This window comes from Columba livia, chromosome 5 (assembly GCF_036013475.1).
Source record: "Columba livia isolate bColLiv1 breed racing homer chromosome 5, bColLiv1.pat.W.v2, whole genome shotgun sequence".
Lineage (NCBI taxonomy): Eukaryota > Metazoa > Chordata > Aves > Columbiformes > Columbidae > Columba > Columba livia.
Genome location: NC_088606.1, coordinates 33,283,399 through 33,298,264, shown reverse-complemented (window position 1 = coordinate 33,298,264; position 14,866 = coordinate 33,283,399). Strand labels below are relative to the sequence as shown.

Genomic DNA, 14,866 nt, shown 5'->3' with positions numbered 1-14,866 from the left:
TTCGTGAGTCTACATCTGTGTACTCTTCTGCAAACTGATCTCCAAACTCCAGACCAACAGGATTTTAAAAACCTCCCACTTACTACATCCCTTCAATTATTGCTTCATAATTTTCTTACTGTTTAAGCGACTAATTTAGTTTTTGAAATTATAGAGATGCTTAGCTCTTATAATTAGTTTTCAGTAGAATATTAACAAATAGATAGTTGTTATTCTTCATGTTCTTCAGCCTAATTTTCTCTCTTACCCTGAAAACTGAAGAATGGCTTTTCTAATCTAGGAAATCTGACAACAAATGTAATTGTAGCACATTCTACTGGACTAAAGCTCTTCAGATTTCCCTTTCTCCACTTATTTTGACATCGCTTCCTCTGTGACTTTCTTAATAAAAAAAAGTAATACAGATAAAAGTAATGATAAATAAGATCACACAGAAACACTGAACAGTTGAAGTCAAAAGGGACCTCTAGGGACTGTCTGGTCCTGCTCCAAGCAGGGTGAACTAGAGATGGTTGCTCATGGCTTTGTCCCATCAGGTTTTTAATATCTCCAAGGATGGAGACTTCACAACCTCTCCAGGCAGCCTGCTCTCGTGTTTGACAGCTCTCACAATAAAAATTATTTTTTCTTATTTTTCAGTAGATATTCTTGTATTTCAGTTTGTGTCTGCTGCCTCTTGCCCCATCACTGGGCATCACTGAGAAAAGCCTGGCTCCGTATTTTTCACTTCCCCCCATCAGGTATTTATGTACATTGATAAGATCCCCCTGATCTTGCTGTTCTCCAGGCTAAACAGCTGGAGCTCTCTCAGTCTCTCCTCATATGAAAGATGCTCCAATCTGTGTGACCCCTAAATGGATTTGTTGCAAGTTACTGTCAGTCCCAGTACAATCATGGATCTTATGCTCTATCTCAGGAGTGTCAAACTCATTTTCACCAGGGGTCGCTTCAGCCTCGCGCTTGCCTTCATTTATGTTACATTTATACAGTCCTAAAATGTGTATGTATACATGTAACAGTCCTAAAATTACATTTGGCCCTTCGAAGGCAAGCGCGAGGCTGAAGCAGCCCCTGGTGAAAATGAGTTTGACACGCCTGCTCTACCTAATTACTCAATCTAAAGGACCAAATTATTGCACAAGTCAAGACTAGTACTGGCGGCAGCTTTATTCTTACTTGCACTGAAGACAGGACAAATTTTTCCATTGACTTTAAACAGAACCAGACCTCTGCTAGATAGATAGTTCTACGTAAAAAACGATAGTATGTATTTACTGTATACACCCATGATGAACACAAGAATATTTCAATATAAAATGCATTTTTTTTTGGTTATATGCATTTGATAGCATTTACATGATAAACAACTTTTCTCACTCTATACTGAAACCTTTAAATTGCAAGTGCACAGAAACCAGCCAACAGTAATCCATTTCTGTAATTCTGTAGCTTTGCATTTTGAAATTAATAGCTATTCCAGCAACGCTACACATAATATTAGTATTGCTGTCAAGAACAACATAGCAGAAAAATCTCTTATGCTTAACTTTTATATTTTGTACAAAGGTAAATGCACATCTATATCAAATTTACTTTTTTAAGCGTTGGACTTGACTTGAAAGTTTCTTCCACTTTTCTGCTCCCTCTTTGAAAACCCTAAGAAGAACATTTGGCAAAAGCAAAGATTCTGCATTCCACATGTCATACCATTTAGCTGTTGCTACAATTTTAATTATGCAAAACTCAATGGGCTCTAATAAAATCTGACTAGGTAATTAATACTCTAGAACATACAGTGTGAGCTACTGAAAGGAATGTTCTACACAAATTCCCTCATGTCATAGAAAAGACTCATGAAGCACAGTGTATTTCTCCACAGGTAAAAAAATATCCCATGATGTTAACAGGTTTTTTCATCCTAACTGTGATTAACCAAAGAATCTTAACACATTCCATTGTTTAAAAAGTTAATTTTTCTACTAGCTCCAGTTCAGACATATTCACTGGTGTGTATCATGGTAAAACCAGGGAGAGTGTATTATAGTAGAGATGTAAGAAATATTTATATCAACAGCAAGGCACAATTTTAAACTGTATTTTACTGATATGCACAGAAAGGACTATGATAACATTACAGTATTATGTTTAAATTTCAAACTCCAGTTACACTTACGTTATTCAGACGTAAGTACACTCATAAATACATATTCTGAGATAAGATCTACATCAGGATGCAGATATTCCCCTGAGATCTCTCACCATGCCAGTTCCATAGAATCAGCCTGGTTTTATGGTCTGTTCAAACCAGGGAGAGGGCAGAGGCTGAGGAAGGCAAGGGTCTCAGTGCTATTACATCCTATTGGTCTTGTGGTAACTAATCAATTAAACAAATAAATCTACAAGCAAGGGCAGTATTTTTCAGAGCTCCACGTAATGATTTTACAGAGGGCCAGAAAAGCACAGGACACAGAAGACGGTATGGTGTGCTCTCACAACTAGGTAAGTCTTTTCCGTAACAGTGAGAAGACAGACTGTTCTCTCTGAACTTGCTCCCCCAGATATTTTGCAGAGAAGCATGATTTGAGTGGTAGTTTGACATGATCTGTATTTTTCCTAGAATGCTATCCGTTATCTCCCTAATACAAGCCAAAAAAACATCTGGAACTTTATGTTGTTTTCATAACATTTTATGCCAAAGCACAGACAATACTTCTGGATTCTTTTTCTCTTACTTGACACACTATAAATGGTGATAAGAAAACTAAAGTTACAAGAAGATCTGTGCTTAGGTTTACACTCTTAATACAAGAGTAGAGATTTTTCATAACAGATCATATTCATTCATCTGTTTCTGTAGAGTCTTTTACCCTGAGTTTTAAGAAAACAGTTAATCAGTTTTAAATTTGACTTTGCAATATTTTGATGCAATATCAGGCTTTTAAAGGCTGTGAATTTTAAATATGGAAGCAACAAGTAGTTTGCTTGGGAATACAAAAGAGATCTTGAATGTTGCATTTTGAAGTAGTGATACAAAATGTCTACTGTTTTTGATAAAGGATCATCATCAGTAAGATCTTCCAATCTAGGAAACGTGACTTTCAACAAAAGGAAAAAAACCATTAAAAAAATAACTTTGTTACACATAAAAAAGTAAATATTACTGTGCCAAATATTAACATACTATATGGCAGTAATTTTTACTCAGTGAGAGCTTAGTGTGCTTACCAAAGTTTATAAAAGTCACAACTGAAAACGAGTCACCTCTAGCACGACACATGGCAACACAGTCATAAAAACCCAACTACGTAAAACTTCAGTGAGCAGAAAACAAATCACTAGTAGAAAGGGAAAGCAAGCAGACTCACCATTTGACTTGAGCTTCTATTGGACTTACAAGCCCAACGGAAGTGATAAAAACTAATGCTTGTGCAGAAGCCCATCAGCTGCAGATTGGAGAATATCTGACTGTGGCGTATATTCTGCTGAAGCACTACCACACTTAATAGCCCAACCACACCAGAGGGGATGAGTGGGATGAAAAGGACACAACAAGTTGAAAACAGAAAGCACTTTGCTGTGCATGTGCTCTTCCATGCTCTTGTAGTCTGGGTGATTACGAGGCCTCAAGCCTCAGGAAGTCCAGCAACAAAGAAAATCATGGAGCACCTTCATGCATAACTGTGCCACACTTTTGTACATTTTTAGCAGTAACTCAGCTACCCTTCTTACACGGTCATTGCCCAGTAGATGATACGGAGGCTGTGCTATTCATTTGTGCTCCAGTTCAAGGTCTGTGTGCAAGCAGAAAAAAAATGCTTATTTTTCTTAAAAGAAAAAAATAAAGTCTCCGAGAACAGGGATGATTTTCCATTTCTATGATCAGTCAGTGACAAAGTGAACACTGCTATGAATTAACAATCCGAACAATTTACTAGAGAATATAGCAAGACCCTACATATTCAAGCCCTATTTTCACTATGAACGTGTTCTATAAGGTATAAATCACATGCAAGTAAAGTTGCTCCTAGTTCACCAGAAGTGGTATAACTCAATAGTGCAGAACAAGTACTTTACTAAACTTTTCAGCATGCCACATAACCTAAAACATGACTAGCAAATGCAATTTTTGATTACATGAGAAGAAAAAAGCAGAAACTGGAAATATATTTTGCAATGTATTTTTTTCATAGTGTATCACATAGACATGTATGAGGAATAGGAGCATACTGACTCTACCAAATAGGCAATACGTCTGCCAATACGTCGGTTATGTTGTTCTGTGGATAACTGTGATAACATAATTTTACATTAAGAAGCTAAATGTTCACCTTATTTAAAAAAAAAAAAAGTTAAAAACTTAACAAAATAAATAAGCCCAAACAGGTAAATAAATCAGCTAAGAAAACCTGAAATATGCTCTAGTTTGTGTGTTAGAAGCTAAAGGACATACTTCTACACACAGAAAACAAAGCCATGACCGCTGTGTGGACTAAAGAATATTTTCACAGCTATTCTTCCTCATCCTTAGAAACATACGTTACTTAATACAGTAACATCCTGAAATTTTATAACATTTTGGATTTCTCTGAAATTAAAGGTCCATTTTATTGTTTTTTAATTAAATCTATTTCCCCGAAAGGTCTTTAAAGGCACTACAAACTACCTTGCATTTTATTATTGCTGACGGTTATCTAAACCATGCTTGAATGCTTTCTTTATCCTTTAGTGAACAACTGAAAGATCATATGCTAAAAAGTCTTGTGCTTTCTCTTCTTCTAGCCCTATAATTAAGGCATTTTAATACATTTCTTCATAGTCATTAAGAGAGCACAATGTTAAAGACTAATGAAATGAGACAATTTTGAGTTTAACAACCATAAATACATACAACATAAATTTGTCTCAATTGTAGATATGAAAAAAAGCCTTCTTGAAATCACATGATGAGATTACTGAATCGTCAAGATTCTGCTCTTGCTGTCTAAGGGTATTTAAATAATGTATGACAATACTACAGTGTTGTTACATACCCTACAAGAGAGGTAAACATTTATGTCAAACATTCAAATTCCATTGGTTTTAGTATGTTTTTGTTTACCTTATATGTATGCCTATAAAAAAGTAGTATTGCTGGATGATGCTGAAATGGAGGAGGCAGAGAAGAGAGGAAGCAAGACAAAGACATATGAAGGGAAAAATGATCATAGTCAGTTGTAAACCCCCTGACACATAAAGTAAAATAGCACTATAATAACACCTACTTACAGAAGCACTTTAATAATGCATATGATAGAATAAACAACAAGATTTTCTTAATTTGGATTTTTTTTTTCCTAAGAAACAGAGTTCACTATATTAATGTATCACACATTTTTGCAACAGACGTGTTAATAAGTGTTTTCTTTCTTTTCACTGTGAAAGGAATTTCAGGTTTCGCTTTTATATTAATATTAATATATATTTAATATATATAGTATTAATATATTATATAATTAAATATAGGGTGAAACTTTACTATAGCCACATTATTACTGAGTATTCCCAAGAGGTATTACTAATGAGCAAATCATACAGCTTATCTTTTAAAACTAAGTTAAGTATTTCAGGGTGCAAGTTCTTTACAGTTTCTCAACTAAATGTTGAAAAGATGCAATGCAACATAAAGCAAGAGGATTACAGATTTTTTTTCCTTAAGATAGGCACAATCACAAAAAAGAAGTTGCTCTCCAGAAGATTTTTAGGGTTGTCAGACTGTTCTATTATAAACAACCTTATTAGTCCTTTATAATTACAATAGGTACCCCTGGACAAGATCGAGCAGACATGACAAATGCTTCTGACTTCCTTTTAAATCAAACCTGGAAGGTCATCGCTGAACAAACAGAATGCTATACAACTGGGGCCATAAATTGTGAAAGCTAAGAAAAAGGTAAGTTTTTTTGATATTCAAAATTGAAATTATTCTGTTCAGGCTTTTCTGTGTAAAATCAAGAAATAAGGATGAAATAGCTTACAAAAAAGATAAGTAGCTAAAGAAAAAGAAACCCTTACAAACTTCATTATCACCTTTCTTTCGGCAGCTGAACCTGTACTTTAGTATTTATGCAATGTCTTTAAAGTAGTTGCTTATCTTACAAATATGTTATTGAAGATAATTCCCTAATAAGGATTTCCCCATGTTTGTGTTTACCTTTTCTTTTTCAGTATTATGATGAAACTATGGACAGTTAAAAATAAAACAAAAGTTAGTCTCAAAGCTACAGTACTTGCTGTTGTCCTCAAATCAAACCAGTAAAAGGATAACATACTACTGTGCATTTTCCCTAACATTTTTATTTTGGCTTAGGATCATTTAACTGTGCTGGTAGTTTTGGATTAAATTTAATTTGTATAGACATAAACAGTAACTTAAATCAATGGAACTGGAAACCAATTGATGGATATCACTTTTAAATCTCGTTTCAGTTTGGAGAGGAAATGTAAGGATTGAATTAGAAAGCTGTAAACTCTTGATGAGAATTAGTGGCATAAAACAAAAGAAAATGAAACCTTCTGTTATCTTCCTTACAGTTAGGCTGAACAAAATTGTAAATCAACAAAAGATTTGGATAACACTCACATCAACAGCTTTACCTAATAGAAGTTCTAACAGAGCACTGAGTATACAATTTGAAACAAATATAAAATAAATATGAAATACGAATGACTTTTAAAAGAACCATATGAGAAGCAAAACATAAAATCACCAAAATTCAAGGAAATGAAATTTGAACTGAAATGTATGATAGGCAATTAAGTACCTATTTTGACAATTCTAAGTGGTCAAGTTTTTAAAGTATGACACAGAAACCTTAACCTATCTATACATGAGTGATAAATGAGGCATTTTGTGTCATTACATTCCCATAAATCACTTTCTTTAACGGCTGATAGCTTTTATCAGGTCTAACCTTTTCAAGCTTCCATCAGAATGCTAACATTTTCAACTTTGACACATATGCAGTTTACAAATTCTGCAGCTGATTAACTCTGGACAGAAGCTCAGTGCCATCATTGTCTTCTTCAAGTTAACTTGCATCCTTCGTATGCCAGAAAACCTCACTTAATGCATCGAGCTCTGTTGCAAAGGATGCAAGATATTTCTCCTTTTGAAACAAAAATATTAGATCATACTTTCAAAATTACTCTTCTACAGAGAGCCTCAAATATGTATACTTCTCATTATTTAAAAATCAAGTAAATAGTATAATCCAAATAGACATAAATAATGTGATCAACACTTGCCTTCTCTAGGAACTAAAATTAAGTTACATATTTGCATGACACACTCAATTTTTTGTACAATAGCTGATAAAATAGCTGATAAAAAACCATCTAGGTGTCTGTTTTCAAAAATGCTTTAACTTACTGTACAATTCCAACAATTATAAGCTAGCAACACATAGTAAGAATGGTAGTAATGCTTTTGTCTAAACACCTGCTTTTTCACTATTTTTTTTCAGTTTTAAACTGTGCAGAATATAATTTAATTCAGATGTATTTCATTTAATGAAACAAGTAGTGAAACATTCATGGAAATGCATTTACAAGATATAATTGATCCAGACACTGAAACAAAGCTCAAGTTTAAAGAGATACTGTCTTTAATAATATTAGTCAGACTGAAGAAATTTTCATGTTGGTTGTGTGACCACTGGAAGCCTGGTACTTCAGATGGTATTAGTTTTGATAAGAGCTAACTAGACATCAAACGTAAATAATGAAACCTTAAGAGACAGGCATGGACCATGCAAATAGGAATGTCTGCAGAGGCTCTTGTACAGTTGTTTGTCTCTTGTTGATAAAAAACCATATCTTAGAAATACAGTGGATGAAGGACAAATTTTTTCAGCATCACAGCTAAAACAGCCTTGCAATCTCTAAATTATGGCCTATCCATGAAAAAGGTACAAGTTCTTTATTTCACTACTAATGTCACACATGTCAGAGAAGTTGTGCAGTTATACTTTGACAATTCAGATGTAAATCTTGAAATGTCTGTAAGTATTCATGGCAAATGCAGATTTACCATTTAAAACAAAAGGACATGACTTCTTGACGTTCATATCAAAGACTAGTGATGGATGAGAGTATGCTAATCAAATGACAAACCAGAAGGAACACAGATGCTTGCTGTTATGATCAGGAGAGGGAAATGAAGATCTCCTTCCTAAATTAAGATATAAAACATCCTAAAATTATACACACAAATATATACTTAAGTTTGCATAGCACATTGTGTATGCATAGGAACTTGGTATGTTCTCAGGTAGACATGCTACAAATGCTAACTACAATAACTGCCAATTTACTTAAGGTCAGAAGAAGCCACACACAGTAAAGAAAATCAAACATTGGCTTTGATCAATTTCAGTTAATTGCTTATGAATTTATATATTCAGAAGCAATTTTAGCTTTCCTATATGAAAACTCTCAAGTAATGAGCGAGAATCATTTAACCATTTGTTTTTTTTAATTTGTTTCCTCCTGCCTTAGTTCTAGGTTTAAATTATGCTTATGTGGAATTACACTTATGCAATTTAAAATTGCATAAAATCAATGTAAACATTACTGAAACAAAAACATAGACTGCTTATGTGGGATGTGATATTGCAAGACAAAATTAGAACTTCAAAACCAAATTTTTGTTGTAAACTTTTACGTTTTTGATACTCAAATAATCTTATTTTAGTGTCTTGCTTTATGTGTACCCAAAACGCATCAAACTAATTAGGTATGTTTAACAAGAACAGTTAAACATCAAGAACTTTGCTTACTAAGCATGAGAGTCATAACCACTGTCAGTGAGAAAGCCTAAACTTTGTTAAATTTGGAAATTTGCCTGCAGCTGCAAGGTCCAATGAGGCTAAATGATACTTTCACAAAGTACTTGTGAAATGATTCAACTCCTTGAAATGCACCTTTCTCTTTCTCCTTTAAGCAGGTAGTAAGTATAAAACAGATCCCTCTGATACCTGTTTCGTTAAACTGCAATGAGAGAATAACTTCTTGATATCCTCAAGAAAGTGTCCCAGTCACTCTAGTTCTGACCAGAGAAAGAAAAGCCACTTTGCTAACTGGAGAACTATTCATAAAACGTGCTTGTTTATACCTTGCTGTAGTTATAAAATCTACAAATAAAGTACTAAAAATGTAAATATGCTGTAATTCAGAATAACTGCATTAGAAAAAGAGTTCCCCACATACAGTTTTCAAGAATTTACAAGAAGAAACATTATATAATCTGTAGAAAAGCATGTAATTAAATCTAAACTGGTGATACTGAGGGTGAAAAATATATTTGAATTTAAAAATATTCTTAATGCAAAAATATTTCTATTATTGTTAAAATAATTTTAACCTGACCCTTTAGACAGAAAGACATTCAAAGTAAAGAATTATATAATGCCTGTTTGAAGTGTAATGTTTAAAAAAATACACTGACACCGAGAATCACTTTGCTCTGCTACTCAGAAGCCCTAATAAGACACATCTGATGATGTGCTTAATGCAACTTATCCAAATACCCTGAGTGCCTCCTTTAATGCAGGATTAGTGCCCTAGGAAAGCAGATTCTTGTGCTCTGGCAACAGTTTCAACTCTGGGTAGTTTCAATACATGCTTTTCAGTCTCATCTTTAATCCAGAGAGACTGCTCTCACAGAGGCTGAACAGTAACTTGGGACTCCACAGTGACACTGTATTTCTTTTTGCCTAAGCCAAGATTTCCTGGACAGAAGGAATTTGTGCAACTGTGTGTAAATGTGACTACTGTCCATTAACTGGCCAGGGACTACTGAATCTACTCATTTTATACCTCGTATTTCTCTTAGATTGTGCACTAACCTCACCCGTCTCATGTTTTTATGTGCTTTATTTACTGTGACTCCTATCTGTAATCAGTTACTGACATTACTTATATTTTTCCCTATATTAGTACAAATAGCTTTATATTCTACATATAGCAGTTTAGCATTTAATGTATTAAAGGCTGCTTAAGACATAACTAAATTCTTCCACCTCTTGGACCTTTTTTGAAAAATTTACTGGATGCCCAATATATATAATATTCAATAGCATGTGAGAATAATTTTTATGCAACTCTGATAGTTAGAAAGATAGATAACTCAATTATTAGATCATCTATCAAAATATTCAGATGTATAAGAGGCTACTAAAAAGATTGATGACTGAGAAAGTCCACTGATTCTCTAGCCATCATATTCACACATTTGGCTAGACAACATTTTTCGCTGCCTTCACAAGCAAGCTTCATTACCCATCACTCCACTGAAAAGAGTTTATTATGAGGCTGCCATCTTGGCAAGACTATTATTTAGATGATAAATGTTGGGGGGAAAAGTGTGTCTAGATTTTTTTTTTAAGATGAGCTTTTTGACAGATAAAACAAACAGCATCTACATTTCTAATTAACTTAAATTTGGCATATACAAATACAGGTCAGTAAAGCTATGATATGCTACTAGATTATGTTCTGTCTGAATTTTGCCCTTCATTTGTAAAATGTAAATTAACTAATTAGAAGAAAAGCAGCATTATTTGTGACAAAATGCCGCATCTACTTCTTTGCTTTGTGACATTTATGATCAACTGTAGTCTTTCATTCTAACTTCTTATAGATGAATAATTATGCTCATGCTAATTTATTAGACTTTATTATTTTAAACCAAATGAAAACTTGAGATTTCTGAAGGCTAGGAAGCACAACACACTGCAACACGCAGCTAAATTACATAGTTGCCAGCTTCACTTCATTCACAATATTATGCTGTTTACATGTATATGTTGTATGAAGACACCGCTTTCAGTATTCAAGTACCTGACTCAAAGGAAAATCTCTATTAGTATTAAAATTTCCTCAAAATCTCTGCATCATTTTGTGCATGAGGCATAGTAAAAATAATATACTTATGATTTGTTCCTTAGTACTAAGAGTTAAATTTTGCTTTATACTCCTACTATCCTTCTCAACTATCATTTGAAATGGATTAGAATAGCAAATATAGAATTACTCAAAAGAAGGGGGAGTTGGTCATTCTTGAATTTCAGCCCAGCACCTTGACCTTGTTAAATAAAAAATATATGATATCATAGTTTACAGGAATTCTTTCTGCTTTGGTTTGGTTCAGTTTTAACTATCACTAGGTAGATAAAGACTCAATACTAAGAAATACATTGAAAATGTCAGATGTAAATGTCAATTAAAAATTACAAGGAATTCTGAAAGGTAAGGTCTGTGGGGGGTTGACATTCTTTGACATAGTGGAGTGTCTGCAACCAGGCCCTTGGCAAGCATAGCAGGATCTATCCTGTCAGCTCTTATCGTACATAAACCTAGATGCTTGTCTAATCTGAATGAGAAATACCAGGAAAATTGGAGCTGAAGCCTTGCAGTAATGTGGACAAAAGCTGAAAATGCTCTATCTGCACTACATGAGTCTCCTGTGACATGATAATACTTAAGACAGTACAGAGAAAGATAAGAAAAAAATAGTTTAAACAAACTATATATTGTTTCATTTACTACTTTTTAAGTCTAAAATGTAACAAACTAGCTTAAGTAACAGAACTAAATTATAATGAAAATCTCAATTCACGTCCACATTAAACACAATATGTAAAGAGAACGACACATGAAAATATATACTCTATTATTATTATCAATCACTCAAATGTAAATGCTAATACAATATGGTCTGTTCTTTCTTTGCTTTGACAAAAATTAGTTTTGATACAAAATAAAACAACCTAAATTGCTCAGCCAAACAATTAACATTATAGCAATGGATATAGTATAGCTTATTTATGATATTTATTATAATGTATTATTATAGCTAGGCATAAGCCGTGGTTTCAATGGAAAATGTCTTTAGGCTGTTATTCAACCATGTTGTTAAATAGGGGATGACTGGCAAAATCTAAAAATGTTACTTTTGAGCTAAAGCAAAAAAAAATAAAATTCATAAACAACATGTTGATTTTTATATTGTTTATGTGTCACTAAATAAAGATAACAATTATTCATGTCAAATGCTGTTGGAAATTTGCTAAATATATCTAGAAGACCTGTGAAGTGCAGAGGTAAGCGTATAGATATGTCTGTGTGTATGTATGTGTGTGAGTGTACACATACATCTCTGTTTATCTTGCAGTAGAACAGAGAATGCTACAATCTTCACAAATTAAACCATCGCACCTGTGTACTAGCATAAAATCACACTATTCACTGCTTTTCAGGCTCTTATTGTCCATAATCAAATGTAACTTGCTCATTGCTACTAAGGTTAGCAAGTTGGCATGGCAAATTTCAAAAAAAGTGAATTCTTTTTGAAGAAACTTATCAATACATTGTCCTAAGCAGCAAAAATAATAATAAATTCTTCTTCTATCTACATCCATTTTTATCTAAGATGAATTTCCTAATTCAAGTGGATTGAGGAGGAAGAGAAAAGGAGCAGAGCAAAACCCAACATGTGTGAAAAACTACAAGCGTTAGATAGCTAAACAAACCCTAAGTCCCTCAGTGTTGCGGTAAGGTCAAAACCTTTCAGCATTGTACCAGTGTGTCAAAATATGTCAACAAACCATCATACTGCAAGAAGAAGAATGACCTTTCAGTTCTTTATGTTTGGGCTGCCAATGAAGCTTTGGATACTGGGTATGCATGAGCAGTTTTCCTAGCCACTTGACAAATGCAACTCCCAAGGTTTCCTCCAAGTCAAGCTGTTATATCACTGGCTTTTAACTCACCAGGACAACTTTTTAAACCATTTGCTAGTGAAGAATATTGATCTTGTTATAGAACAGACATCCCTAAATCCACAGCATAACTTCTTTTTCCCCTACAACCTCCAATCAGACAACAATTACTTAAACAGTCTTCACAGTAACTTGTTAAACCATTTTAAACAGCTAAACAGAAAAAAATGTATATAATTCTGATATTCTGATTCAGCCTTTGCTTACATATGATTCATCCTTTAGTCAACGGCAAATGAGGTTGAACAGAACACTATTCTCAAAAAACTCTAAGAACACATCATCATGCTTGTGAATGAAATACAATCCTTTGCATTTTTTCTGTTAAAATTTATCTGAAATACCTTTTTTTTTAATCTACAGGACTCTGTGATTATTTTACTATGACAGTTAGAAACTGAAGTCTCAAGATCAGATATAATACATTAACAATACATTTAATCACAAATTTAGGTTTCCAAAACTGGTGGTTACTATTTCAAAATTACCTATGGAAAACTTGCTTTTCTTTATTCTTTCAAAAAATCAGAACCACGGGACTAGCAACATTTAGAATACAAGCAACTGGGGAAAGGAATTTAGTACAGGGATGATTTACCATTCTTATTCAAAGAAAGGATGAAATGCTTCTCTTTCACTATGTGAAATTACCTATAGTTTAATATCAGTGTCAAATATGACATTTTCCTACGGTCTTCCTCATATATAGTAGTTTCTTTAGCTAATAATGGCATCAAGCTTTCTCCTGGGACTCTCTAAAAATTACATTCCAGGATGTACATATGCCTTAGCCAGGCTTGCAGAAGATAGAAAATGTAAATTGCTGTATTTGAGTTTATAGCTTCTTACAGCAAGTCACTGACAGTGTATCTACTAATTACTATTTGAACCGTGTGTTGCTGATCTCTATATGCCTCAGAAAACAGCAGTCATGCCTACCAGCTCTGACTAACAGACTTTGACATCTAGGGCTCCAATTTTTATTTAGGTTAGAAAAAATTATAAAATTAGACACTATGGGAAAAGAAGAAACAGCGGCATTCATTTAAACCCTAAAATAATTTACAATATGCTCTTAAACCCTGTTTTAAAGCACAATCTGTGTTACTTCCTGTTCATGCTCTCCAAATTACGTTTGGTCACAAAGACTGTTCAACAGTTTTTATCCTCATGGTTACAAGAAATACAAAAATGTAGGCCAGTGAACAATGGAAAGTGTGGTATCTACTACACGTGCACAAAACAATTACATTTTGTGCGTGCAGCTCTCTTGTTTACTCAGTTACAGTGAAAGCTACAGCCTGCTCAGTGGTTGTCACCACTTTGAAGGAACAAACATATTGAGGGAAGAGACTAAGCACGCAGATCATTTTATCCTAAGTTTGTTCAGAATACAGAATAGCTTTTTTCTAAAACATCAGTCTGCAAATCAGTCTGGGAATATGTTTTTCTTTACTTGTTTTCTTTTCCTGTCTCTTTATTATTGAAAATTCTCCATACCTGAACAGCATCTTAAATTACAACTGTGCAAGCCCACTGCCAAGGTACACTTTGTACATTTTTAATGTGAAGCTTAATTTGAAGATGAGGTTGCAGTGCAGCACTGCAACTGAAAATTGCTTAACAATACCATTGATGTATGAGCCATAAAAAACCTTGCTAAGCTGTCCCTGCAGAACTCAGAGTAATAAAAAGGTGTTCTTTTGCACTGAGGTGAACAGACATGGTTGACTGCATCTAGGGAGCTGTTCTGTTAAATGAGAAAGTGCCATTTCTTTCCTGTCAGTACAGACCAATTTAAGACACTCACAGATTTAGTTAGCACAGAGTACAAGATTTAATGAAATACACACATAACAGCAAACAAACCACAGCTATGTTCAAAGCTTTCAGGCAGATTGTGTGTAGAATTAAACTTACGTCAGTGATAGATGTGGGAAAAAAAACTAGAAACTTCTCCAGTTTCGCTCCTACTTCTCAGAGAAACAATAAAAAGGCTGAACGGAAAAGGTCTAAAACTTCTCACCTTCATTCCTTTCAAAGTATCT

The 14,866-nt window shown here is 33.8% G+C and overlaps 1 protein-coding gene and 1 long non-coding RNA gene across 9 annotated transcripts in view; one reads left to right on the top strand and one right to left on the bottom strand.

The window, feature by feature from the left end:
• CDIN1 (CDAN1 interacting nuclease 1) overlaps positions 1-14,866 on the bottom strand; it is a 124,909-nt gene that overhangs the window by 43,705 nt on the left and 66,338 nt on the right. For 2 of the 7 annotated variants that reach the window (XR_010472935.1, XR_010472934.1), the window contains exon 11: positions 3,366-3,791. The exons of the other annotated variants lie outside the window; for them this stretch is intronic. The gene's annotated coding sequence lies outside the window, so the exon portion shown is untranslated. The remainder of the gene's footprint in view (positions 1-3,365; positions 3,792-14,866) is intronic. 7 annotated transcript variants of the gene reach the window in all.
• The window catches only part of LOC135579573 (uncharacterized), a 34,638-nt gene continuing 25,243 nt past the window's right edge, over positions 5,472-14,866 (top strand). For both annotated transcript variants that reach the window (XR_010472940.1, XR_010472941.1), the window contains exon 1: positions 5,472-5,929. This is a non-coding gene — a long non-coding RNA (uncharacterized LOC135579573). The remainder of the gene's footprint in view (positions 5,930-14,866) is intronic.